We start from the raw sequence: 20,052 nt of genomic DNA, 5'->3' as shown, positions 1-20,052 counted from the left end.
TGTCCCATCCCTGTTATGCTTGCTTGTCTAATAACCGGGACATCGATCACCATTCTTTGTCAAGTGCTCTTCATCATGCTTCCAAACTTGGGAACTAGGGAGGTGGGTAGTGTATGAGTCAAACACAATGCTTCTGTATCTATCTGTCTGTCTACTTATCTATCTATGCATCTATCAATGTATGTATGTATGTATATTTGGTAAGTGATATTTTGTTTTGTCATTGACTCATGACACTTATTTATTTTCATTTTTGCTGCTGATTAAGAACAAGACACACAGGACTTAACACATATCTTTTCATTTATATATTTATGAAATATTTGTTAAATTCTTACTGTACACTGACATTGTTGTTAATATAAAAGAAAAAGAAAATGAAGGCAAAATAAGTTTTAGGCAATAACATGCAGGCATATACAGCAAAGAGTGAATGACATTTTAAAATTTTACTTATTTATTATGTGTTCCATAGCACACAGGTAGAGGTCAGAGGATAACTTTAAGGAGTTGGTTTCTCTTTCTACCATGTGGGTCTCAAGAATCAAATTTAGGTTGTGAGGCCTAGCAAAAAATGTCTTTGCCCTCTGAGCCATCTCCCAGGGCCAAAGAGATAACCTCTGAAGTAGTCTCCATCTCATGGGTTTGGCAGTATTCAGTGAGGGAGTTGGGAATGGAGAGGTCATTCCAAGAAGGGACATAGGTGGAAATTCTTGGTGACCTTATACATTTGAGTAATTTCAAGCAGTTTAGTTTGCCTAAGGGTAGAGGGAAGAGGAAATAAGAACAAGTAAATGATCATGGAGAAAAGACAGATATAAAAACTGGCCTCAGCTGGGCGGTGGTGGCACATGCCTTTGATCCCAGCACTTGGGAGGCAGAGGCAGGCAGATCTCTGTGAGTTCGAGACCAGCCTGGTCTACAAGAGCTAGTTCCAGGACAGTCTCCAAAGCCACAGAGAAACCCTGTGTCTCAAAAAACCAAAACCAAAACCAAACCGAAACAAAACAAAACAAACAAACAAAAAAACCCCTACCACAGGGATGCCCATTTATTTGCAACTAGGTAGATGTAGAGCCAGAGGAAGTTCGTGCTAACACTTTGACCCTTGGTGAATTCCAGTTTTATCTAATTTACTAATGTGTTATGAAGCTGTGTGTGCTCCTCATCTGTATGTGTGTGAGGGAGGGAGGGAAGGGGTGCTGTGTTTGGGTTGGGTAGAGTTGAATCTAGGCATTTACAAAACCTTAGCATCTTTCTTTACTGGGCAAGGTTTTATACCTCACCCTGCTCCAGTAAGGTTGATTATCTCTGGCAGATTTATTTTCTTCTTGAGGGTACTATAGGATTTTATAAATAAGATAAAAAAGGAAAAATAAAGAGTGTCCTAATGACTGAAGTGTGAGGGATAAGAAAAACTAAGTAATGAACAGAGAGAAAAAGGAAGCGCGAGTCTATGAGCCTGGCTGATCAGTCTCTTATATGAAAGTCAGCGGAGTTGAGCCAACCGAGCCTCAAAGCCAGGAGCTGGAAAAGGGGCAGTGGATTGATGCAAACGACTCCTATCAAATTTGATTATGCAAATTAAGAGTGCAGGAATGTGTGTGGCTTTGCTGCTAAGGCAACAAATGGACACTTTGGTGGGTTTTAGTCTTTGAGATGACAGGTACTCAACCCATGAATGTCATGCAATGTGTGGTAGTGTTACAGGTATCATTAAAAAAAAAAAAGAAAACAATCTTAATTCTAGCCACCATTGAGGCACACTCATGTAGCCCAGACTATAGTGTTTCATTTAGGCTAGTATTTAGTTAGCGCCTCAGGTGAGCGTATTGGAGCTTTCTCTCTCTCTCTCTAGCCCCTTTTCTCACATTCTACTACTCTACTATTTGCATGTTTTTACTCTGAGAGCTAATTCTATTTGATGGCTCTGCAAGGTCAAGCTTGGAAACAATGAACGGTGCTGACGTTGGTTTCTTCCAGTCCTCCCAGCTGTGAAAAGGGCAGGTGAAATTGCAACCTATATTTTAGTGGGAGAGCCGTGATTTGAAAGGTTCATGGAGAGAAGCGGAGGCTTGGCACCATGTGGTATTGCCAGAGTACCTGAAGGGAGGCCAGGAGAGGCTATTGGCGAAGGTACAGCCCAGGTACAGTGGGAACACCGGTCTATTAGAGATGCCAGGACTGTGGGATGACCACAAAGACACCGTGGAGTGCAGCTGGCCTGAGCATCGGAAACATTGTGTGTGTGCTGTGGAGGGCAGAGCCAGAGAAGTGGAGCGGCCCAGGCCCGTGGGAGCCAGGAGATTGTGAGTGAGTTCCAGATGGCCAAAACTGAACTCTTTACACTGTCAGACTTTCTTGAGACTATGCCCTGACTCTTACCTCTTGGAAGAAGAAAGTGTGAAGTCTGTTCTAATTTTTTTAAGGGCCCACACTGAGAGATTTTGAACCTTTCAAGAGCCATTGGGTATTTTAAAAAAAGATTAAACTTTCAGTGTGTTTGAATTTTAAAGACTGTGAGATTTAAACGTTATAATTAAAAAAATATGATGCTCATATTAATATGAGATCCTGGGAATAAACAAGAAAGTATATGTTCTTGTTTAATAGTTTTATATTATATTGTAATAGCATATCAGGTTTTGTTTCACTTGACACAAACAGGGTAACCCTGGAAGAGGGAACTTGAACTGAGGAAATGTCTCTTGTCTTGGCCATGGACAAGTCTGTGGGGGCATTTTCCTGGGAGGGCCTATCCCATTGTGAGCAGCGCAACCCCTGGGTTGAATAAGATGCAGGTTGAGTAAGCCATAGGAAGCAAGCCGGTAAGCAGCATTCCCTATGTCCTCTGCTTCAGTTCCCAGCTCTAGGTTCCTGCCATGAGTTCTTGCTCTATTCTCCAAGTTACCCACATCACCGCTTCTAACCCAAATACTATACCTCATGGTAGCGTGAATAATAAAAACCCAGAGACAGATATTGAGGTTCAAGCTGAAGATCAGAAAAGCAAAACAGCCAGCCAGCAGCTCTTACCTCTACCAAGGCTGAAATGGAGATCCTGTCTTCCCTGTAACTGGAAACTAAAATCACATGAGACCCTTTGCTTCTTCCTTATATACTTCCCTAGTGCTGGGGTTAAAAGTATGAGCACTGTTACTCTTTTAGACTGATTCACTCTCATGTAGCCCCAGGTGGCCTTGAACTCACAGAGATCCATGTGCCTCTGTCTCCTGAGTCCTGGGATTAAAGGTGTGTGCCACCACTGCCCAGCTTCTATGGCTGTGGCTAACTTTGCATTCTGATCTCTAGTCAAAATGTATTAAAACATAAACAATATATCACCACACCTCACTCCTGCTGTTCTTGGACCTTCTTATTTGACCTCTTGTTTTAACCCACATTTCCTGACTGGTTGCTCTGAGAAAGGCAGAATGAACTTGAACTCCTTGGTTTGATACTGTTGCCATGTGAGGATCCCATATTTATATCTGTAGTTAAGTTTTATGCAATTAGACCCTTTTGGGGAAAGGCCTTTTGCTTTTCTTGTAGTGAAGTCTAGGACACAGAGGGTAGAAGAACAATTGCTTTCTCTTATTGGGTGGAGGATCAGGAATCACTGTCCATTCTACACACCAGTGAGACACAAGGCCTCCCCCGCCCCATGCTTTCTAAGACACCTTCTTCCTAACCACGGGAAATTCCTTGCTTTTCCTTCTCAGGGAATGACTCACACAAGCATTAGGACTTTCTTGGCTTCCACACCTTTATATGGAAGTTCCTGTAACAAAGGAGCAACCGTTGACACTGATGAATGCATTTTTTAATCTGTCCCATTGAATAGGGGCTCCTGGGAACTGAGAGCTTGTCTTACATCTCTGCTTATCAGTAATCAGATTTAAAATTCATTAACTTTGAAGGTTTACTTAATTGATGGGGAAAAGTTTATTACAGAAATGGCTGAGTTGGCAGAGCTTTAGTTATATATGTTGCCTTGATTATGTAATGTTTTGTGCTTAAAACAAGTGACACTTTACTGAAGTGATAAATCTATTACTTCTTGCTCTTACCGTAACTGTGTGTACTCTTTTTCCAGTATTGGAAACTACTTGACACCTTTAAATATTAAAGACACTCAAAATGAGATGACTCATCTAATAAATAAATGACCCTGACTCTTTTCACATAGTTCAAGAACCACTAAGCAACATAATCATACCATTCTTGCTTTGTTATAATTTGGTAAGTAAAAAAAAAAAAAAAAAAAAAAAAAAAAAGAGAGAGAGAGAGACAGAGAGACACAGAGAGAGAGATTAATCCTGATTAGATTTAAATTCCATTTTACTTTTATCAATTTTTCTGGTTTCTTTTTTACATTTGTTTAATAATAGTAGGACAGAAAATTTTAGTGCATTATAACCTTTATTCATAGGAAATGGAATAGGCCACTGACTATAATCACCAAGATATTTTACTTTGTGTCATTCTATAGATACAGAGATTTTATTATCTTCTTGGTTAAGCTGAGTCAACCCTTTAATATTTCACTTTGGTAGGCAATGCCATGCCTGTGATTTTTCATTAAAAAATGTTAATATTGTCTGCCACTAAATGAAAAAGGCAAGAAAGTAAATTACACCGCTAAAGAGGTTGAAAAAATGTCTACTATGCTTTCATTATAGTCGGTAATACTAGCCTTCGAACGGACTGAAATTTAAAGTGAGTTTGAAAACAAAGAGGCTTCCTATCTTTCTGCTACTTAATTAAGTAAGACCTTGCATTTAATATCTGCCTTTTGATTTGTTCCTAGTAATGAGAAGGAAAAGGAATGATACAGCCCCTGCTGCAGGGATTGCTCCTGGTGAGTGTAACTTTTCATCCATTGCTGTTGACTCCCTGGTGTCATGTGCTGAGGAGTGTTCTGAAGCTATGTTTGGGTCCAGGAGTAGAATGAAGAGTATTTAGTGACCGTGTGGCTGTGGAGATGGCAGCTTATATATGTGTATATTATCACTGTAATGGTAGTTATTAAACATTGTGTCCGAAACCCGTTTTCAAGACCATAGGTGTTCTAGTGTGCTGCAATATTACATCATGAAATAATATTATTAACCATCCTATTTATGCATATAATTTTTCTTATGCAAAGAAAGAGAACAGGAGATCACATGGCTAAAGTGTCAGCAAAGCTGGGATTTCAACCCAAATGGATGGACTTCAGAAAGTATTATCTTTTACTTGGTCGAGAAGTCATTTTTGTCATTTGTTTGATAAGGGTCCTGCTGAATAGCCCAGGATGGCCTTGTATTGAACATTCTCTCTTCCTTAGTGTCTTAAATGGATAACAGGCATATGCTTGGATTCATGAAGGAACTATTTTTAGTTTCCATTAGTAGGAAAATTCCACGGGTATATTCGGGATTTTTTTTCCAACTTAGAAGACTAGGCTATTTTACTTAGCACAATGTCCTTAGGGTTAGTCATGGTGTAGCACATGCCATACTTTCCTCCTTTGTCTGGCAGAGTAAGATGGATGTGGTGGTGGGCTCCTGTAATCCCATCACTTAGGTGTCAGAGGCAGAAAGACTGTTGAAAGTTTCAGGCTATCCTTAATACATAACAAGTCCCAGATCAGCCAGGGGCAAATAGTAACACCCTGTCTCAAAAACAACAACAAATACAAACACAGACAAAAATGAAGAAGAGAAAGAAGAGGTGGAGGAGAACTTAAAAACATGGAAAAGAGTTGGGCAGTGGTGGCACATGCCTTTAGTCCCAGCACTTGAGAGGGAGAGGCAGGCAGATCTCTGAGTTCGAAGCTGGTCTACACAGAGAAAAGCTGTCTCGAAAAAAAAAAACACCCACAACCAAACAACCAAAGGAATATTGTTAGCCTGTAATACAGAAGATTTTGGAGTGCATTTAACTTTCACAGAGCCTTTCTCCACTCTTTGGTAAACATAGTTTGAAGGCTAAGGTCCCAGAAAACTCAGTGGCCATTGCAGCTGAGAGCCATTAAGGTAATTGTCTCTGGAATCAAGGAATGGGTTTCAAGGGCACAGAGAATAGGTTTAAATGAGACGCTTATTGTAGATCCTCAGGTTGTAGCTGAAGACAGAGTTTGGGAAGAGATCCTTGGGATGGGGTGCCATCGTGCTACCAGTCTGGGGGCTTTATTAAGGACTTGTAGCAGAAACCGTGGTGCCTCCTCTCAGCACTAGCCCCACATTTAGGCATGGCTTCCAGGCAAGAGGTGACAAGAAGTAGGGAACCAGAACTTTCTACTGGCATCCCAGGAAGGACATTCTTGTAATGTGCTGCTTTGGGGTCCCAGACTTACTTGAGTAATTTCTATTTTCTGTTCCTCAGGACATATGGTAAATCTTATCATCTCTTATGTATGAATTTACAAATAAACCATATATTTGCCTAGTATTTGTATTTATTATGTGCATGTGCTTGTGTTTGCATGTATGCTCCACAGGGCCACCATTGGGGTCCATGGATTGAACTCAAGTCAGCAGGCTTGGTGGCAGATAGATACCTTCTACTAGCTGAGTCATTTTGCTGGCCTGTTTTCATTTTCTCTACAAAAGCACTGACAGATGTCGCCCAATAAGCAAATGTGTCTTTGAGGTTGTTGACAGATTTAGGGTCCCAGGCTCTGGCTCTCCCAAAGCCAGATTTGCCTATTTACCCTCAACATATCAATTTGAAGAGTCAAATTAATAGTGAACAGCAGAAAGATTTACTCAGTGTGTCAGTGTTGGGAATTGGAGCAGAGAGACCCAGGGATCTCTCCAAGTGCATCTTTGGGGTCCTGGCAAGAGGGTTTTATGAATAGTTCAGGGTTGCAAAGAAACAGATCACTATTCCAACTGAATTGTTTGGACAAGACAGACTTTTCTCTTGATCAAGAGAGTCTGTTTGATCTTCAGAAGGAACACATTTAGACAGAAAGTGCATTTGGTTTTTATTCTAACTCATGATGATTGTGTTTCCTCCATTGGCTGGGGTCTGAACTCACAATCTTATTCAGCTGACTTAGTCTGAAAAAAAAAAAAATAGGCCCACAGGAAGTGAAGGAGTAAGGGGAAAGGGAATCACTGCTTCAAGGAGGGTCACTTCTCCAGGCCACATGGAGCAGTGGGTTTTGTGTAAACAAAGGTTTTGCTGTGTGTGTGTGTGTGTGTGTGTGTGTGTGTGTGTGTGTGTGTGTGTGGTGGGGGGGTGGGGGGAGGGAGCAGGGTGGGAAGATGAAAATATCTGCATAAAAGTCTTACAAGGTGGGAGAAACAAGGCGTGGTCCTGTTTGCTTCTGTCTAGTTTTCATTGTCCTTCAAGGACAACTTGCAAATCTCTCCTGGAGAAAAAGTTCCTCCTTTGACTGTCTCCATCTTTTCTTTTCTTTGGAGGAGCTTGCTGGGAGTACTGTATAATTTCTTGGGGTCCCTTTCTCAGTAGTCTGATAGCCAAAGGAAGAAATGTAAGGCAAGCTACGAGTTGTAAAGGAACCCTGAATGTAGATTAGGATATGCTGCTTTAGTCTTGTGAGTGGTTCCAGTGCCTCAGATCTCAGGCTCCACTGGCATTTTAAGTGAAGTTGGCCTCTTCTGTAACAACTGATAAGAAGCTGAACAAGCAACAGGCTACAGAGGTGGACAGCTGGAGTGGGTGAGAAGAGGAATACAGCCGTGGACTTGGAGGGAAGTGGTAGACCTGGGAAGGATGTCTTAGGAAAAGGCTAGCTTCTTCATTCAGTTCACCCAACAGCTTCCATAGAGTGCTTTGCTAACGAAGAGCGTGGTAAGTTATTAAACGCATTACTTGTTTAAGAGACTTTTAGCATACTGCTGGCATGCAAAGCGAACAAGGCAGGTCTAATTACAGCGGTGGATAGCTAAGCCTTGCAGTAGCCAGTCTCTCTGGTTGGAATGAAACAACTATGGGGACATTTGTGCTCTTCTCTTTGGTGACCAGACTATTGAAACTAGAATCTCTCCAGGAACATCTTGCAGGGAACTGAAACAGTTGAAACAATGGTGTGTCCAGGAATTGTCTTCTAGAGAAAGATTAAGAATTTTCTGGATGACCTTGCACAAGAGACCTGGAGCTGAGACAGTGGTGGGTCAGGAACCACACCTTGACCTGCTTGCCTTCTATTCTAACCCTATCCTTTTGTCCAACAGGGAAGACAGACTGGTGTGTGTGTGTGTGTGTGTGTGTGTGTGTGTGTGTGTGTGTGTGATTAGACCTCTTTGTTCCTCTTTCCTATGTAGTTAACTACATTAGGTAAATCTCTTCTTTTTCTTTTCATTATTAGTTCGGCTTTTAAAATTGGCTTCTTGAGGATGGATGACTGAATGTGGCAGGGGTTGAACCCCAAGACTGTGGCTTTGAATTCAAAATCAGCTTAGTTGAAATGTTTTAATGCTCCAAGATGCTTTAGGTTGGGAAACAAGATCTGGACTCTGCATTTAAAGCCTCTCTTTAATCTCCTGGTGGCTGCAGTGGGGGTGGGGTGGGGTAGGCTTGGATTGTTTGTTAATTGTTACTAGTTCTTGCTAGGCAGTTTAGAGGTGGGTGTTCTTTCCCATCTCTTCTTTCTTCAAATGGATTTAGAGAATTTACTGGTGTTGAGCAACCGGTAACCACAGGTCAAAGCATGCCTCATGATCTGGTTTCCTGGAGTCTGCACAGGTTAGTCAAGGTTGGAAAGTAACGTGGTTAACAATTTCAAATACAGTTCGTTTCTTTAGCCCTGAACATTTTCTTTTGCGAAATAATGCAAAACACAGACCAAAAGCTTAAGAGAAAACGGAGCGGGGGGGGGGGGGGGGGGGAATCCCATGCATTTCAGGTAGCATTTTTCAAAGTAAAATAGTTCTGTCACAGGACAGTGGTGGTGCATGCCTTTAATTCCAGCACTTGGGAGGCAGAAGCAGGCGGATCTCTGTGAGTTCGAGGCCATCCTGCTCTACAAAGGGAATTCCAGGACAGGTTACAGTGCAATGTAGACAAACCCTGTTTTGGGAAAAAAAAAAGTTTCTGTCATATCTTATAATTCCTTTACAATTTTTTGTAGGTGATTGTGGAGTGCTGCTAGAGTGAAAAAAAAGGGGTGGTGGTGGTGGAGGGCTCTAAAGCCTGGTTTGGTAGCACACACCTTTTAATTACAGAGGTAGAGGGATTTCGAGTTCGAGGTCAGCCTTTTCTAATGAGCTTTCCAGGACAGCCAGGGCAGTTACACAGAGAAACCCTAGAAACCCTGTCTGGAACAAAGCAAACCGGTGCAGGTAGCTCTGTAAATTCTCATGGTAAATTTGAATTCCATATTCAACCAGTAATTAACACACACACACACACACACACACACACACACACACACACACACTTAGCATTCTCTGATATTGCAAAGTTCAATACTCAAACGCAGCAAAATGAAATTCCAATGAAACCGGGTATCCTGTTGTTTTTTTCTTAATGTATCTGCCTCACTTAGACACAATCAGGTGCCTTCTGTGTTATAGGCAACAGGTTGTATTCAAAGACATGTGTAGAGAAAAACAAAATGAAAATGAAATTTCCTTAGTGCAACAATTACTAATGAGTAAAAACCCAAAGACTTTCTTCCTTCCCTCCTTGTTTTTGAAGGCAGAACTCTTTTAGCTTCAGATACTACTCCTAAAAGCCCTTCCGCGCTTGGAAATCAGGTTGTGCAGCTTGGTAATCAGGCTGCCAGTCTTCCCTGTGGGTTACTCAGTAAACTGGCTCCGCCCAGCTGCTGCTCTGCGATACCGGCTAGAGCCAAGGCGGAAGTCGGTGAGGCTGCCTCTGCCCAAGGTAAGAGCTCCGCTCTGTTTAGTTTTCTGTATCAAGACTCTTGGCAAAGCGTGTAAAAATTGAAGCGAGCTGGGCGACCGCGGTGAGCGTCGGCTCCTGCGCCGATAGGGGCAGTCAGGAGGCAGAATGGGGGCTGCGCTCGCCTGCAGGGTTTTCTTGATCTCCCTAACCATTTAAGATCGTATGCCTCGTGACTTTGAGTGACCAGCCCTAATCCCAAGAACGCGGTGGTTGCATGGACAGAGAAGTATGCGGGTCTGCAAAGTACTGACTTTGTGCGCCGTAAAAAAAAAAAATTGAACAACTGGCAACTTGGTTTTTACATTTAAACCTAATGTCATTGCCCATGTGAAGGTCTCTCTCTCTCTCTGCCTGTCTCTGTCTCTCTCTCGTCCCTGCTGCCTCTTTTCTTTTTCTTTCCACTTTTGTCATGGTGCCTAAGGTCAAAGGGGAAATTTCAACTCGTAAATGTGGTATCGGGAATGTGTCTTAACACAGCTAAACTTTTAAAACTACATTCTTCCTTTCCTGAATTAAAAGAAAAAAAAAAGTAGCGTGACTCTTAATACTTTGCTAATTGGCAGGTGGGATTTATCTATGGACTTATTGGTTACAAAGCTAGAATTTTTGGAGGATGGTTTTGTTCAGCAAGGTTTTAGTAGTCATTTAGCGGGCAAATGAAATCTTTTTTGCTCTGTCTTTAGTGTCACACCTCTCTGTTCATGGAATGTCAGACTCTCTTGAAATTCAGTTTATAAAAGCATTGAAGCATGCCTTTTGTTGTGTATTGGGGAGGCAGAGGCAGTCGAATCTCTGAGTTTGAGGCCAGCCTGATGTACAGAGTGAGTTCCAGGACAGCTAGGGGATACAGAAACAGGTCTAGAAAAACAAATAAACAAACAAAACAAAAGTCTGTCTTGTGCATGCAGTCTTAGCCCTGTGAGTTATGTGTACAACGGCTCTGTCATGTCCGGCCAATACTATTGTGATGTGGACAGTCCACACCACCTCTGGCTCTTAAAATCTTTGTTATATTCCAGACCCCAAAGTCTTTGGGGAAAGTGGTGAGATATAGATGTCCCATTTAGTGATGAGCCCTCCACGGTCTTTTATTCTCTGCAGAGTGGCCGGCTGTGTGTCTCTGTATCAATCACCACCCATTGCAAATAGAAGTTTCTCTGATGAGGGTAAAAAGATAAGAACTTAAGGGGCAGTTTATTACCGAATCCGTTTAACAGAAGCTAGGCCAAATCCTAGTACAGATGGGGGAGGGGTTTATTGAGGTGCCACCTCTAACTCAGAAGCTCCTGGCAACTCATGGGTGGTCCCTGAGTATATAATCTACTCCGGCTTCTGTAGGTGGTCCACACCCATACTCTAATAGGGGGCACTAAGTGGACTCAGTGGGTTTATAAGGAGCAAGGGAACAGTGAGGGAGACAGGAGGAAACAGAAGGGAGTAAATAGGGGATAGATTTGATCAAAGTGTTACATATGCATACATGAAATTCTCAATAAAGAAGGGTGGCTTTGGGCTATAGCTGGGCACTTTCCCACCACAGCTTTGACTGAGTTCACAGCCTTGACTCTGGCAGCAGATCCCAAGCTGACCTTCTATGTTCTCATTAAAGATTAGTACAGGTGTCAAAGAGCTTTTTTTTATGTGCGGTGTGTCAGTTGGGGGATTCATCATATTAGAAATTCAACCTGGAGCTGGGTATGGTGGCTTACCCCTGTAATCCTAACACCTGGAAGACTAAGGCAGGAGGATTGCCTTGAGTTTGAAGCCACTCTGGGCTACATAGTAAGTTCTAGGCCAGTGTAGGTTACAGAGTGAGATATGGTCTTAAAAACAAAAACCCCAAACAACAGCAAAAAAAAAAAAAAAAAAAAAAAAAAAAAAAATTAAAACTGAAATTTAAAGAAACGAGAAACACATATTTGCATAAGTAACATTTTAATGACAAATATGTATAATACTTAACTAAAACAATCAAATAGTACTGTTTTAGATTTCGAAAGGAATATATATGTATATATATACATATATTTATGTCATATATTCACATAGATTTGAGTGTATGTATGTCTATATGTCTCTATTTCTGTTTGTCTGTCTATATTTGAGACGGACATTAAAGAGAGGAAATGCTCTTTACTTCCTGTTCTGTGCATTCTAAGGGTAAATGACTACTACTACCGTTGAGAACTGTTAGAAGCATGTCATAGTACTCTTTCCTTCTCTTTTTCCTTTTAAGCAATGTATGTTTTGGTACACTACATAGCATTTTTCGGTTTCCTTTGTTTTCATTTCTCAGTGTGGCATTAATGTGCTTTCGCTTTTTGTTTTTGAGACAGAGTCTCTCTGTGTAGCCCTGGCTGTCCTGGAACTTACTCTGTAGACCAGGCTGGCCTCGAACTCACAGTGATCCACCTGCCTCTGCCTCCTGAGTGCTGGGATTAAGGGTGTGTGCCACCACCTGCCCTGCTCAGACTTTTGCTTAAATGTGTTTTAGGAGTTTTGTGAGTTGAATTAGTCCTTGTAAAGCACTTGTTGTCGTTGTCTTTAGAAACTATTTCATTCTTTTGTTTTGCTTTCAAGATAGGATCTATGTGTCACATGGCCTAGGCTGACCTCAGGTTTGCAATGCAGCTGAGGATGACCTTGAGTTTCTGATCTTTCCACCTCTGCCTCCTAAGTGCTGACTTCACAGGCATGTACTGTCCTGCCTGTCTTTTTTGCTGTGTTCTTTCTATTGGTAGATAGTAGTCTATGTAGATATAACATAGTTTGCGCTTGTAAGGTCTCCAATTATCTTTATTTTATTATTTATTTATTTTGATTTTTTTTTTTTTTTTTTTTTTTTTTTTGAGACAGGGTTTCTCTGTGTAATAGCGCTGGCTGGCCATCCTGGAACTCACATTGTAGACCAGGCTGGTCTTGAATTCACAGAGGTCCACCTGCCTTTGCAGGAGGTTACCACTACTGCCCAGCTCTTAAACTATCTTTAAGCTTTGCTATTTTAAATGTTCCTTGACTAATTGTATGAGATTTTTTTTCCCTATAGGATGAATTTGTAGAAGTGGGTGTCTTGTCAGAGGTTAAGCATATTTTTAGATTACTAGGGTACTGTGAAATTTCCTTTGAAAATATTGTGGCATTCTGATCTCTGTAATATGCATACATTCTCAGTTCTTTATATCCTTGGTAATACTGAGATTTACTAGTCTTCTGTATTTTATTACTTTTATCTTTTGTACTTTTGCATTCTTGAGACAGGGTTTCTCTGTGTAGCCCTGGGTGTCTAGAAATTCTAGACCAGACTGGACTTGAACTCAGGAGGTATGCCTGCCTCAGATTCCTGAGTGCTGGGACTAAAGGCTAGGAATCTCTTGCATTTTAAATGAAACAATAGTACACCTCTCTCTCTCTCTTTCTCTCTCTCTCTCACTCTCTCTCTCTGTCTGTCTCTTTGTATGTGTAAGCATACTATATGGAGAGCTTCATCTATATTTGTATGATATACATGTATAAATATACTCCCCGCCATCCTCTGGCTTATTGAGACTGGGTTTCTCTGTGTAGTCCTGACTGTCCTGGATCTCACTCTGTAGACCAGGCTGGCCTTGAACTCAGAGATCCATCTGCCTCTGCCTCCCAAGTGCTGGGACTAAAGGTGTGAGCCACCACTGCCCAGTGCATATATACATTTTTAAATAACTTATGTTTATTTTTGTTCTACCACATCAGTCCTGAGGATTGAGCTCCGGTCATCAGGCTTGGTGACCTGAGCCTTTACCAGCTGAGTCATCTCACAGGCCCTATGTACATTCATATATAGATTTTTTTTTTATATAGGTAGGAAATTGATAAGAAAACAAGAGGTTCCAGTTAGAAGACACAATATGAATAAAAAAAAAAAAAAAGAAAATCTACTGCATATTATATGAATCAGTATAGTATAGTATAGAGATATCCTCAAAATTTAAATTAGTCTAAAAAGTATGAAACATGATATGGCTAATACTGGCACTCTTAGTTGGTAATTTCTGAGTAGGTAATGAATGGGGAAAGTGGAGATCGATGGAAATTTTTCTTTAGGGAACCATCTGGTGGTACAAAGCAAGATTAGGGTGGTGTGATGTCTGTTCTTGGTTGTCAGCTTGGCTGTATCTGGACTGAACTACAATTCAGAGATGGAGGGCACATCTGGGATCTGGATCTTGATGCTGGAAGATGTAGGCTTTTGAGTCAGATCTTGAGGTGGGAAGACACACCTTTATTCTGGGCCACTCCTGTCGCGCGCAACCTTTGTCCAGCAGAATCTTTATTGTAGAGCTCTTTACATGCTGATGGAGAAGGACCCCAAGCCCCAAATGCGCACGGCTTAAATAGCCCGCAGGGCGACGTATTCGTCTGTGATTGGTGCTCCGCAAAACGCCCAAATGATATAGCCTCTCTGATAGGGAGAGCTACCATATAGAAATTACCATATAGTAGCGCATGTGCAATTAACATAGCTAATGCTGTAAACAAGAACCAGGAAGCAGGAAGCCAGCGCCATCTTGTAATGGCGAATACGGCTCCCGACACACTCCTTCTGCTGGAAGCCTATATAAGGACAATGGAGGAAGGAAGCTCTTGTTCTTTGCCTGTTTGCCCTTGCCTTGACAGCACATCTATTCCCTTACTGGCATTGGAGCCTACTTCTTCAGGATCTCAGCATATATACAGAGGACCAAATGAGACACCCAGCCTTTTGGGACTGAGCAACTACTAGACTTTCTATTCATAGCTAACCACCGTTGGGTTAGTTTGACTGCAGCTTGTAAGTCATCCGAATAAATTACTTACACACACACACATTCATAAATGAGAGTGTTTCATTAGCCTGGGGTATTTCCTGCTTCAGAGGAAACAGCAGACAGATGCAACAGCAGCAGGAAACAGATGGCAGAAGGAAGATGGAAAGGACCATGTACTTGTGGTGGGCTTTGCACAACATGGGTGGAAGACTGGGAGCAAAGGAATGATATCACTTTCTGAAAGTAAGAGGTTTCGAGCCTTTCTGATTGGAAATATGTTGACAGACCATCATCAGGCTAGGACAACCAACCAGACACAAGAACCAGACCAGAGGAAAAGGTGTGCATCTCATTCAGCAAATTGAGCTTATTGTCATTCAAAGAGACATTGGAGTGGCAGGATTGTAGATGTGGGTTTAGGACAGTGGAAAGATTATGAAACATCCCGCTGGTGATGAGCCAGTGAGAAACTGGGGTGAGAAATGGGAAGCCGGGGGCCAAGGTTGAAAGTCACAGGGATAGATGGTGGTGGGGAGATGGCTCAGTGGGTAAAGTATTTGCTGTGGAAGTATGATGTCCCCAATTTGGATTCTAGACAGTCATGTAAATGCTGCACAGGTGTGGTGTCTTACCTGGGTTCTGAGGCACAGATGGGATCCCTAGGGCAAGCTAGCTAGCTATCTAGGCTAGTCAAATTGGTGAGCTCTGGTTCAACTGACTGCCTGGATAGGCAAGGAAGACATATATGTGCACATACATATGGCTTACCAACATTTGAGCATACTCAAACACACACACACAGACATACACAAACTCTGAGAGAGAGAGAGAGGAGGGAGGTAGTTGTGAGGAGAGGGAGAGCTAGCTAGAATAACAGAAACTCATTGGAATGGATATCTTCATGTAAAAGGCAGATTTGATTTGGGGGTGTTGCTTTTTGAGGCCAAAGTCTTGTAGTAGGACCTGGCTTTACAATATAGCAAAAGAGAGCCTAGAATTTCTGGTCTACCTGCCCCTATATCTTGAGTGCTGGGATTACAGATGTGCAGTATCACACCTGGTTTTACACAGTGAGTGATGTGGATGGATCCCCAGGCTTTCCTGTGTGATAGGCAAGCACTCTTACCAGTTGAGCTACAGATGTGGCGCCTAATATGTTTACAATGACTATTTGTGACACTTGGCCTTTGTTCTAGTTAGATTGTCCTTCACTGTTGCCCTAAAGTTTATTTTTACCTTTTTCTTTCTTCCTGTGATTCTTTTGTGGTTCCCACTCAACCGAATTCTCTTTCCTTCAGATGCCTTATCTACCTAAGGATTTGACCTTGGAAAGTGTGACAGACCATTTTTCTCACTGCTCATTTTCTATGACTTTGATATCTTAATCAGTGCCCTACTGTAGATATCTGGGACAGTCTTGTCCCCGACAAGACTGGGATATTGTGAAGAATGAGTACCAAGACCAGGCTGGCTTCAAATTCATGGATATTCACCTGCCTTTGCCTCCCAAGTGCTTGGATTAAAGGCATGTGGAACCATATGCTGGCTTCATAGAAATTCTTAATATTTCTATTATTATTTTCTCCCATACCTGTAAGTTATTATAACGAGCTGAGTTTGTTCCTGTGTCATCCTAGGTGATGTTTTTTTGAGCCAGGTTCTCTCTACATATCCCTGGTTGTTCTGGAGCTCACTGCTCATAGTGTAGACCAAACTGGCCTTGAACTCACACAAAATCCATCGTCCTCTGCCTCCTGAGTGCTGCCTTGTCCGCCAGTGTTTTATAAGCTCTCTAAGCTAGATATTGTGCATCAGTAAAAAGCCTTTGTATGTTTCTCATAAGGATGAGAGTGCATGCACACACAAGTTGAGGGTGTTGGCTGGGATAGAACAGACATCAGATAAAGAGTTACACTAGGAAATGATGGATTAATGGGTTTTGCTGACATCAGATAAAGAGTTACACTAGGAAATGATGGATTAATGGGTTTTATTTGCACTATTTCACTAACCCCTAATTTTGTTTTAAGAAGGGGGTGGTTGTGATAGCCATACAGAACACTGCAGACAAAAGCCCTGGAGATACAATGAGATATTTGCTCCAAATCGTTAATCCAGATCAGGAAGGGATATGGGAAGACCACTTGCTGATGATGAGTGGGTAGGGAAAAAAAAAGCAGGATTAGACTGTGGCATACAAGCTGCCTCCTCCGCCCCCTCCGTGGTTTTCTGAGCCTGCATCTTCATCTCGTATTTATTCAGGCTCTATGGTGGTTTTCAAAAGTCTTCTCAACTGTCTTAAATGGTTAGATCTCAGATTGGTATTCATTGGGCCATTTACACTCTCAGGTTTTGAGAATCTTTTCTGAAAATGTCATAACTTCAATTGTTAATTTAAAAAGTCATTCTCTCCCTCCCCCCCCCCCCCCATTTTCTGCTGTGAAAATGAAGTCTGGAACTTTAAAAAATTTTTTTTTTAAAGAATCTGGGCAAGTTGAAATACTTGACCCAGTTTTTGATTTCCCTATCATTTGAGATTCAGCTATCGAAGTCAATTTATTCCTTGGTGTGGAAATTTTCTGGGAAAGTGAAGTTACTAGAACGAAGGAGAGACAGACTTTCTGAAATATTTTAGAAGTTTGGCAAAATCCTAGCTGTTAACCATTGCGGTGTCTGGAAATAAGTTAGTGTAAATTGCTGATATGGAAGTTAGGCGTGGCGACACATATTGGCAACCATGTTTATCCATGTTTAAAACAGATTCATTTTATTTTTAATGATGTGTGTATTTCTGTGTGTGCATGCTCGTGCATGTGAATGCCAGTGCTGGAGTTATAGGCAGTCGTGAGCTGCATGATTTGGGTTCTGAGAATTGAACTCAGGTTCTCTGCAAGTGCAGTATGAGTTCTTAATCACTGAGCCATTTCTCCAGCTCTCCGCCCCCCTGCACCCTCCCTCCCCCAGACAGGGTTTCTCTGTGTAGCTCTGGCTGTCCAGGAACTCACTCTGTAGAGCAGGCAGGCCTCCAACTCAGAGATCCACTTGTCTTTGCCTCCTTAGTGCTGGGATGAAAGGTGTGTGCTGCCGTCACCACCATGACCACCTGCTTGTATCTTGCCCTCCCCACCTTCCCCCCAGAGAAGGTTTCTCTGTGTAGCCTGAGATCCGTCTGCCTCAGTCTCTGAAGTGCTGGGACTAAAGGTGTGTGCCATCACCACCAGGCTTCCTGCACCTTCTTACTGACAGTTTTACCTCCAAGCACTGAACTACTTGTTACTACATCCATTCTTCCTGGACCTTTAGGTCAACGGGAAATCTCCACATTGTTCCTCAGATTCATAAAGGCAAAAGGGTTGGAGAGATGTCTCTGCTCAGTGGTAAAGGGCCCTGGTGGCTTTTGCAGAGGACTTGGATTTGATTCCCAGCACCCACGTGGTGGTTTCCAACTGTTTGTAATTCCAGTTCCAAAGGGATTAAAGTCCTGGGCACTGCACGGACGTGGTGTACGGATGTACATGCAAACAAAGCACCCAAGCAAAGAGGTAGCTATTTCCATGGCAGAATGTAGTTGATTGAAATGGTGAAGGCTTTATTTAGGTACACGCCTTTAACCCCAGCATGTGGGAGGCAGAGGCAAGCAGATCTTTGTGAGTTTTAGGGCTGCCTGGTCTACAGAGCGAATTCCAGGACAGCCCTGGAACTGTAGCCCAGGCTACAGAGAAACTATCTTGAAAACTGACCCCCCCCAAAAAAAATCCAAACCAAAACAAAAAAAATTATGAAGGCTTTCAAGTGTTTTAAGGATAGTAATAGTTCAATATTATAGTTAATTTTAAATAAATTTCTTATAAGGAAGTTATTATGAGGGGAAAATTATTTATTAGCAATCTTTAAATTTTTTGTTTAAAATAAGACACTATTAAAAAAATCCTTCTTTGCATAACTTGTTTGCTTTTTCCTTACTTCTAAGAATACCCCCCATGCTCTTTGAAATCCTTTCCTTCCCTCTCTGAAATCCTGATCTGGAACGTGATTCAAATTAAAGCTTAATTGTTTGTGTATGTTGTAAAGTAACCTCCCATTCTGAAATGGGAAGTTAAGATCCATTGGTTAAGTTGTGAGATAATAAAATGTAGAAGACTGCAAAGTCTTGATTTTTTTTTTTTTTTTTTTTTTTTTTTTTAAAATGAAGCAATAGAAAAATATGTGAATTTAAGCCAGGCATTGGTGGCGCATGCCTTTAATCCCAGCACTCAGGAGGCAGAGGTAGGCAGATGTCTGTGAGTTCGAGGCTAGCCTGGTCTACAGAGGTAGCTCCAGGACAGCCAAGGCTACACAGAGAAACCCTGTCTCAAAAAACAAAACAAAACAAATAAACAATAACAAAACAGAAAAAACATGTGAATTTATCTGTAAAATGAACTTTCTTGAAATGGTAAACAAACAAACAAACAAAAACCCCAAACTCTTTCAAAAATCACGTAAATAATTCATTAGGTTTGTTTTGTTTATTTTTAAACTAAAGATATATTTATTTTTATTATTTTAAATTGTATGTAGGTTTGTGTGTCTGCGCATGGTATGTGCACTTGAGTACAGGTGCAGAAATGAAGGGCACACCAGTGACAGATTTTCTGCTTGTTTGAAGTGGTTGAATCTACTTTTAGTCCAGACCTTTGAGGTAGGAAGGTACCCGTCCGTCTGTCCGCCCGCCCGTCCATCGAGACTCGTCCCATAAGTTCTGTGACTCTAGAAAACCCTGACAAACACATGGGTCCACTGATGATATGGGTACTGGGAAATGAACCCTGTTCCTTTAAAAGAGCAACAAGTGCTCTCAGCTGTGGAGCATCTCTCCATCCCCTTGGTTTTTTTTTTTTTTTTTTTTTTTTTGTGGCTCATTCATTTTTCCTAGTTGAGAGGCTGTTACTGCCTGCATCAGCTAGGGCTGTACAGTGTGTAGAACTTGGATGATTAGTCATTTGTAGGCTTATTCAGCCAACTTTTTATTTTATGGGGAGGGAGCGTGGGGCAGGAGTTGTGCATGCCAGCTAGTCAAGGTTTCTACCACTGAGCTACACCCCTAGACTTTTAAAAAATTGAAAGCATTTAAAACTTACTAGGTATGTGTGTGCGTGTGTATACACATACGGAGGTCAGAGGACGTCTCTTTGGAGTTGGTTCTCTACTTTGATTTTTGCATGGGATCCAGGGATCAAATTCAGGTAGTCAGGCTTGGTGGCAAGTGCTTTTACCTACTGAGTCGTGGCCCTGGCCCTGCTATATTTTCTTAATGAATGGCGCATAACTATACCTAATTGTTGTAATATCTTGGGCCAAGACCAGGCCCTTTAAACTATGACCTCCTCCTTCTGTGCCTCTTGCTTGGCTGTGAAGGCAAGTC

At 41.8% G+C, this 20,052-nt stretch overlaps 1 protein-coding gene across 1 annotated transcript in view; it reads left to right on the top strand.

Moving 5' to 3' along the window:
• The first annotated feature begins 9,739 nt into the window (after positions 1 to 9,739).
• Frrs1 (ferric chelate reductase 1) overlaps positions 9,740 to 20,052 on the top strand; it is a 42,052-nt gene continuing 31,739 nt past the window's right edge. Inside the window, exon 1 of the mRNA XM_051185608.1 lies at positions 9,740 to 9,843. The gene's annotated coding sequence lies outside the window, so the exon portion shown is untranslated. The remainder of the gene's footprint in view (positions 9,844 to 20,052) is intronic.

The sequence above is a fragment of the Phodopus roborovskii genome, unplaced genomic scaffold (genome assembly GCF_943737965.1).
Source record: "Phodopus roborovskii unplaced genomic scaffold, PHOROB, whole genome shotgun sequence".
Taxonomy (NCBI): Eukaryota; Metazoa; Chordata; class Mammalia; order Rodentia; family Cricetidae; genus Phodopus; species Phodopus roborovskii.
The sequence above is the reverse complement of the archived record's forward strand: the minus strand, read 5'-3'. Positions and strand labels throughout refer to the sequence as shown.